An 8607-nucleotide genomic window follows, 5' to 3' on the forward strand; every position below is an offset into this window, starting at 1 on the left:
ATATGTGTTTACTCTGCAGGAGGCCAACGTGTAAGAACTGCTGGAGAGAGAAATTCACATGTATAAAAACAGATATACCCCAAGCGAGACATCTGGAGGCACTGTAGGAACAGAGAGAAAACAATGTTTGACCTAAAATGGTTTGGGATATAATCTATTCGTTTCAAAATGGATTTTTGAATGTCTGGTCTTTTAGGCACTACCATAGGAGATTTTTCAGTCTTTGGTCACTATACTTGCCCTCAGGAAATGTGCAATCTAGTTGAAAAACTAGAGCAAAAATACAAGTAACTGCAGTCTAGGGTAGAATATGAGAATTATAAAAAGAGAAGGACAAATGAAATGTTCTGGGGTTCAAAGGAGAAAGAAATAAATCAAATGAAAGGAGCCAGGAAAGAATCCCTGGCATCTGGTCGAACCTTGAGTAATGAGTGGGATGTCCACAGGTAAATACCAAGGGAGGGCACTCAGCTAAGAATAGGATGAGACAGTTTATAAAGTATATAAATGCCAAATCACCATGTGTATATCTGAAACTAATATATTATTGTATGTCATTTGTAATTGAAGAATATTTTTTTAAATAAGATTAAAAAAATGTTTAAAGTCAGCATAAGCCAAGGCACACAGGTGATAGCATTCAGATAACAATGTTCAGATAGTGGAGCATGACAGGAGAAAAAAACTGAAAAGGTAGGTGGAGACGATGTTGTAGAGGTCAGAAGAGTTTTATTTGATAGTCAATGAGAAGCCACTCATTTTTTAAAGGAGATGAGTGCTGCAATGGAGCCATATTTTGGGAAGATTAGTCCAGAATGGTTTTGGGTCTAAGACATAGTATCTCTGTCCTCACGATTTGTTAATCAATAATGGCAACTACGTGGAACACATAACACTCTGCAGTGATAGGAACAGTTGCTCTTTAGTTCATGAAACTACTGCTATCAAGTAATCTGAATAAAATAGACAGATTCCAGTATTTCCTGTCCCACTCTCTAACTGGAGAGAGTGACAAACATGTGTCTCTAAAGCTCCATTGTGAAAGGTTTATGTAAAATCATCCCAAAGAGAGACGGGATGGAGAGAAGTGCTTGGAAAGATAAGCAGGAAAAATAGCTGACCCGGAATTATGAGAGTGTCCCCAAGCCTGGAGAAATGACTGCTTTTTGTGTGGTCCCCTAACAGCTGTGACACATACTTTAAAACCCTGAGAGTCTGTGGGGAACAGATGAAACTTCAGGTGAGTTCTATCTAGAGAACAAATGTGTTAGACCTTCTCTCCCAGCCCCAAACCCTTTGCCCAAGCAGGTCAGAGAAGAGGTGATACCGCCACACCGAGTAAAAAAAGGACCTTTGACTAATAAGCACATCAGTGAGGACTTTTGTGGACCAAGTCACTAAGACACTTTCTCAAATTCTTGAGAAATATTGCATAAAATCCCCATTGCCTTCCCACAACTCTGGAGAAGTGGGAAAGGAGACCCAATAATAAATGATATTAAATTCTTCCCAGGGCCCCCATAAAGGGGCACTTCAGGTCAAATTTAATTTAGATTAGAAAATAATGGGATATTTCTTATATCCAGAGTTTCAGATAGAGTAAAATTAATACCTGATACACTAGCAAGAAAGTATATTTGGTTTTGATCTGGAAATTCTGAGTTTTAATAGGTGGCATTAAGATCCTTAAGGAGTACTTTGTTATTTGGCTATAATAGTACATTACACTGGCATCTGCAGGCTTTGCTGAGTGTAATGAGCCCTTTTTGTGTAACAAGCTTTGATAATTCCATTCTCACAATGACAGGTACCTATAATAAAACATCATGCTTTCTTACAGAGAAATAGAGGAGTCTACCCAGCTGACAATTTTTTTTCCTGAATATGTCAGAGGAAACTCTACAAAATTATTTCTGACTTATCCTACATAAGACACAACTTATATTTCCAGTTATTCCAGAATTCTCACATATTCCCACTCCTTCCAAACTTGCAGTCAGTGATCACTACTAAAGGAAAGCATTCATACATGCATACTCACAACACACACTCACACACATATCCATCCATATGCTACACACACATGCTTACGACACACTCTCACACACATTCACACATATGCAAACACACATATTTCAAACACTCATTTTAAAGGATTCATATCTCTCATACTGACTTAATAAAGAAATTGCTGCCCTATCATTTCAGCATTGGCAAGAAGACAATTATTAGCTCAGCCCTATAGCATCCCTAGGTCCCTTGGTTAATGAAAATTATCAGCAAGTCTGTAACTATGGGCAAGAATTGAAAAGCTTTGGGTCAACAGTTTTAGCACAGTTTAAAAACTACTTTCCAGTGCCAAATGACTAGATTAGCTTGAGAATCATCTATGGGTCTTCAGTATTCTCTGATGTATAGAAAGTAATATCTTGCCTAGATAGAGAATGCACTCTCTCTTAACACTTCTCACTTTCCAACCTCTATATGCCCTTTAAAAAAAATCTCTTTTTTTTTCTCCCTGGCTACCCTACCAAGCCCCAAGTCCCAAATGCAAACTCTTGTCCCAGATTATATATTCATCACAGCCAGTGCTCTCTACAGCCTAATATAATAAAATCAATGTAACAATGTCACTTGTCAGTATCTTTCTGCATAAGATAAAATGATGCCATCTGTGAGACAAAGTAATGTGGGGTAATGAGTCATCTCCAACTCCTGTAAAATAGCCTAGTCAGTCTGGGCCTGCAGAGAAAATGATGAAGAGAAGGCAATCAGAGAACCAGTGCACTAGTGATTCATTTCTTAATTTATAGAAATGTGAAGTTCTTTTAAGCTGATATGAGCATATCAACTGACAAACCTGCTATGCACATCTGCATTTTTATTATACTTTTATTATACCTGCTAAGCACACCTGCATTTTTATGATAGATTTTGCCTAAGGCCATTGGAGTAGCAGGGTCAAGAATCCGTTAGTAATATTAGAAGAAATATCATCAGGCAACTTCAGTGTGCATATAAACAATTAACAGCTCACTAAGGAGAATTTCACTTTTGTGGGAACGTATCCTTTCCTTGACTGAATTTAAGCTGGCTAATTAATTGAGGCCTCCACCACGAGGGTCAAGAGAGTCTCAAAGGCTGTGTCACTGTCTGACTCAGAGTCATTTTTTAGCATACTTACTGTGCACTATAATCATCTGAGTTATTCTTATTTATTATGGCAGGCCAACCAGAAAAAAATTACCTATCTAAATTCTTTTCACAGTCCTGTTTCTGTAATAGCCCTATCTCATTCTGGGGTATAAGTTAAATATACTGGGTTTTAGCCTCTAGAAAAGGTTTTAGCAGAAGGTTTAGTAATAAAACTGAGAAGCAAAAGGGCCAATGAAGCACTAAACTGACTGCATATTAAAAATAATTACTCTCCCCCAAAAATAATGGAAAGTTTTCTAAACCCCTCACCACAGTCACAATCAAGTTTAGATTTAACATCACGATGTATTTAGCCCAATACATTCATTGAAGGCATTTGGCATTTATTTGGCATTTTAAAGCTTTGCTCCGAAACCAATAATTAATTAGACTTAACTCTCTAATGCAGAGTTTTCTTATTTTCTAAATAATATTTTTTAAAAGAACTTCGATTTATAGATCTCTAATTGAGCTTCAAATACATACTTTGAAATTGAGCCTATAGTTAAAAAGAGTGGAATATACAGAGTTTCATTCTATAATAAAATAGTACCATCTGATATACAGGAAAATGAGAACATAATTGAGGTAAAGAGGTTTTGTGATTCTGAACTACTGCTAAAAAGTGCTGGCCCAGGATATAATTCTAACCTGTACTATATTGCAGGAGGACTTATTTAGTCATCCAGCTAATATGCATTGAACTCATACTGTGTGACAAGCACTGGGCTAGAGATACAGGCTTTCCTCCCTCCAGGAGCTCACATTATACTGAGGAGACAGATATATAGTAGACTAATTACAGTGACATCCTTTAAGTGTCATAAGTTATGACTTCAGTCTTGTAAGGGCCCAAACGAAGAACCAACCTCTTGAGGGTAATGCCACCAAGGCCTACACCAGCAACTGGCTGATGTCTCTAGGTATACTAGAGAATACACCGACCACACTTAAGGACACACATCTCAGTTATTCTTCCATAGCACCCTATTCTTTTCCATTAGAACAGTTAGGTCAATAGATAGTTATGCATATGATATTACATTATTATTTGTCTCTCTGACTAGGCTATGAGGACCTCAAAGAAAGAGACCTGTCTGTTTTTGTTCACCATCTCCAGGGCCTGTTATGGTGTTGATATGCAAAAAATGGTCAGTTATTATTTGGTGAATAATGAATAAATTAATATATATTTTCCAGCTGTAGGAAGAGATTTACTATAGGAAACTTTGCACATTATCAATACTTAGAACTTGGCCCTTTAGAAAAGCTACTTACTGGGTTTTTGTCCAAATAGTTCAACCATCCCAATACAGCCAACCATTCTCTGACCTAAGTAGATAAAACTAACCTAAGCACTGCCATATGTATACCTCCATCACACAGGTTACACAGCATATATTATACACATAGTATACCATGTCACTATATGCAACACAGCTTATCTTTTGAACACCACATATGCTAGTACAGTATGTTCATCCTACCTGCAGCTTATCTATTAAGTACATAAATGTGTCCTTACTCATCCCATCCATGTTCTCCTTTCTTTCCTTAGTCCTTTTCACTTCCAACTTGTGAGTCAGTGAAAGTTTCATAGAAAATGCTACATTTGTTTGGGTCTTGGATTGACTGGACTCCATTGAAACAAAACTTAGATTATGTGGTGTTTTCATCAGGAGAACCTTCTGCTTGAGAAGCACCTAATTCATGGCATGTGAGGTCTCTCCCTGGCAAATAACATCAGAATGAAATCACCCCACTCCAAAGAATACACTTAAAACTCATGGGATGTTCTTAAAACTGAGGTAGTCACTGAAATGCAATACATATGCCACTTGCTTTACATAAACACACATAAAAAAATTGGCTATTTTTTGTTAGAGAGAATATAGGACAAAAACTAATAAAACTTAGTACAAATTTTTGTTTTATGAATTTCAGTGGAGTACAGGCATATCTCGGTGATATTGTGGGGCGGTTCCAGACCACCACAATAAAGTGAGTATCTCACTAAAGCAAGTTGTAATTTTTTTTGCTGATGTAGGTCTTGCTTTCAATTTGTTGAAAACACAATATCTGTGAAGTGCAATGAAACAAGGTATGCGTATAATTCAATGCCTGTACTTGGCATGCAATTGATCTGAACTAAACTGAACATGGTCCAGAAGAAGTCACATAAAATTCAACTTTGGGTTTTTTTACACATTAGGTTCTCTCACCTTTATGTGTCTAAAACCAAGTACAAGTATGACTTCATCCACTAAACCCTGCCCGATCTCTTGAACCTCGGTTAGTGTTCCCATTTCTGAATTCCTGTAACTCTCATTGGCTGTATTACTTATCAGGCACTTAACGTGTACAATATTGTATTATTATTTAACATTTTATGCATATAGAAAGGCCAATATCCAGGAGATTAAAAAGATTAAAACCACGACCTTACATAGGATGAATTTCTGAGGAGACTAGGGATGCTTATCTTAGAGAAGTTTGAGGGATAAGCAAGAAGTGCTATGCTAATTATCTTTGACTACTCTGAGTACTTCTATAATAGAGAGCAAATATAATGGTTTTTAATAGGGCACCAAATGATAGAAACAGGGCCAATGTTTAAAAATGATTGGGAGATTACTTTCAATTCAATTCAAAAAGAACTTTCTAATATTCAGAATTGTTTTAACACATAATAGGCTGCTGCCTCAAGAGATAATAAAGTTCCTGCCATTGGAAATACTTAATAAGAGACAGTGTAACTATTTTATGGGGTGTAGAGAACTTAAGGATCATATAAACAAAAAGAGTTCTAGGGACCGTGTATTGGCCTAATGTTTGTATCCCCTGAAAATTCTTATGTTTAAGCCCTAACTCCCAATGTGATGGTATTAGGAAGTATGGCCTTTGGGAAGTAATTAAGGTAAGATTAAGTCATGAAGGATGGATTAGTGCCCTTAGAATAAGAGAAAGAGACTCTCTGGGTAAAGATAGCAAAGCAATTATAGCTTTTCATTGACTACATTCAGCCCATCCGGCAAACTTTTACAGATTGGATATGCTTTGGTTGCTGTAGATAGACGAGTCCTTTAAGCAGGAATTAAAGCTGAAAATGGTGTGATATCAGCAACTTAGAAGAAACAGAAATCCAATCTGTAAAGGTTACACAAAGTGGAACCAACTACCAAACGTATAAACTTGGTGTAAAGTGGAATGGACCCAGATTACAGAGGGCTTATACACAGGGCTTGCAAAGCAGCTCAGCAATACTATCTTGTTTACCAGGAACAAATTTCCACAGTTCAGCTGGTACAGAGAGTAGCTTCTGTGATGCAAGAATATACCCAGTTAGGTGATGTTCATCTATTTGGAGTTTCTTTATGAATTATTGTTGGAATGAAGAATGGCCATATTTATTTCACTCAGATCCATTTGGGGCTTACCTTGCCTGGAAAGCCACAGCAATGGGAAAGAATTATATGAATGGGTAAACTTTCCTTGAGAAAAGATATAATGAAGATCTAGAACTTGAAGATGCCATTCATACAGCCGTCTTAACCATAAAGGAAAGCTTTGAAGAGCAAATGACAGAGAATAACATAGAAGTTGAAATCTACAATGAAGCTGGATTTAGGAGACTTACTCCAACTGAAGTTGAGGATTACTTGGTTGTCATAACATAATTACGAAATGCCTGCAAAATCAGGAATTTTAGATAATCTCTATACTTAAACAGGTTTAAAGTATGTTTTGTTTTACAAATTTTCACAAACTTATTTCTATATGGTTTAACGGACTGATGTTTTTTTTTTAAATGGCACTTACAAATCATAAAAACCTGGTAAATCCAAAAAGAAAAAAAAAAAAGAAGATCGAGACATCTCTTTCTCCATGAAAATGTGCCAGGGAAAGGTCACGTGAGCACCCAGTGAGAAAGAGGCTATTTATAAGCCAGCAAGAGGGCTCTCATCAGACACCAAATCTGCTGACACCTTGGTCTTGGACTTCCCAGCTTCCATAACTGTGAGAAATAAATGTCTGTTGTTTAAGCAACCCTGTCTATTAGATTTTGTTAAAGCAACCCGAGCAGAACAAAACAAGGACCTTTCCCACCCAGAGATTCTCTGATCTGCAATGCGCTTTGTCTTCCCAACTAGACTACAAGTTCCTCAAAGGCCTAGACTCTTATATTACTGTATTTCCTTGGTATCTAGCTCTGGATTTTAAACATAGTAGGGCCTCATTATTTAATCAAAACAGACTATAAGATCTATACTGGAATAAAACTGCTAATGCTTGAAATAAATTTTAGAAAAAAGTAACTATATTAACAATATGATTTAAAATCTTCACAGTTTGAATATTTTACACCATGAGATAATGTTCATTATTATTAATAGCAGTATATTAACAAGTGTTCATGATTAGCAATAAAGCCATAGCAATTGCATTAATATTGATAATATTAGTGATGCTTACAATAGTGATTATAAAGCCTTGATAAATTTTAAATGGATCATATATTGAATGATAATTTTATGCCAGTGAATCAATTAAAAATAAAATGAAACTAAGTTGGTTATATGTGTATGACTATAGCAAATGAATAATGTCATTTAAGCATTGGCTAGGAAATAGAATAAGAAAAGTTTTAACACAACTTAACTGAAATAAGTTCAAAAAAGCTAAGAAAAATAAGTCTAACTAGTCATTCTGGACCTAATGAATACCCAGTTGATGAAATTTCAGAATCATTCACCAAGAGTGAGATGTCAAAACATCTCAGACATTTAACCTTGACTAAGAAAAGGTACAGTTTTAATTCAGAACATGTGTGAAGGGTACCTGTGACCTAACCCTATATTGTATATAATACACCCAATGACATGAAACTCCTATGAAACAAACCACCAACACACAAGGCTGAAATTCCCTCTCTAAGCCTTCCTGTCTGATGAATGTCTCATTCTAATTTAATATAATCAGAGGGTGCATGAGGGAATAATTTTGTGTATATGCAGGGGATTTTGTGTAAAGAATCTATATGTGGAACCAGAGACTGCAATATTTGACTAATAAATCTGTTAAAGTTCATTCCAATATTTTAATGGCAGGTCTAAAACAATCTGGTTTGTTCTCTAAGTACTGGAATAAACCCAAGGACATCCACAGGATTAGCCTGAGTTAGAATAGGAATGTTGTTGGAACTGCAAAGCACCTTCAGGTGATTTAGCTAGAGGGAGAATTCCAATTCTTATTCCCAAAAAAGGGTGTGAAGTTATAAATGTGAAAATAAAAACCTTACGCAGTCCAAAAGTTTAGGTGCTACTATCCATTGCTAAGAGAAAAACAGAAATGATATCAAAAACTGATAGTGATTCAATCCAGGCAAGTGACTCTATAAGAAAGATGGGAATG

General features: G+C 36.1%; 1 pseudogene; it reads left to right on the top strand.

Annotated features, from left to right (window-relative positions):
* The first annotated feature begins 342 nt into the window (after nucleotides 1-342).
* Nucleotides 343-6872, top strand: LOC107502382 (annotated as a pseudogene).
* The last annotated feature ends 1735 nt before the right edge of the window (nucleotides 6873-8607 follow it).

Source organism: Rousettus aegyptiacus, unplaced genomic scaffold, assembly GCF_014176215.1.
Source record: "Rousettus aegyptiacus isolate mRouAeg1 unplaced genomic scaffold, mRouAeg1.p scaffold_m13_p_9, whole genome shotgun sequence".
Lineage (NCBI taxonomy): Eukaryota > Metazoa > Chordata > Mammalia > Chiroptera > Pteropodidae > Rousettus > Rousettus aegyptiacus.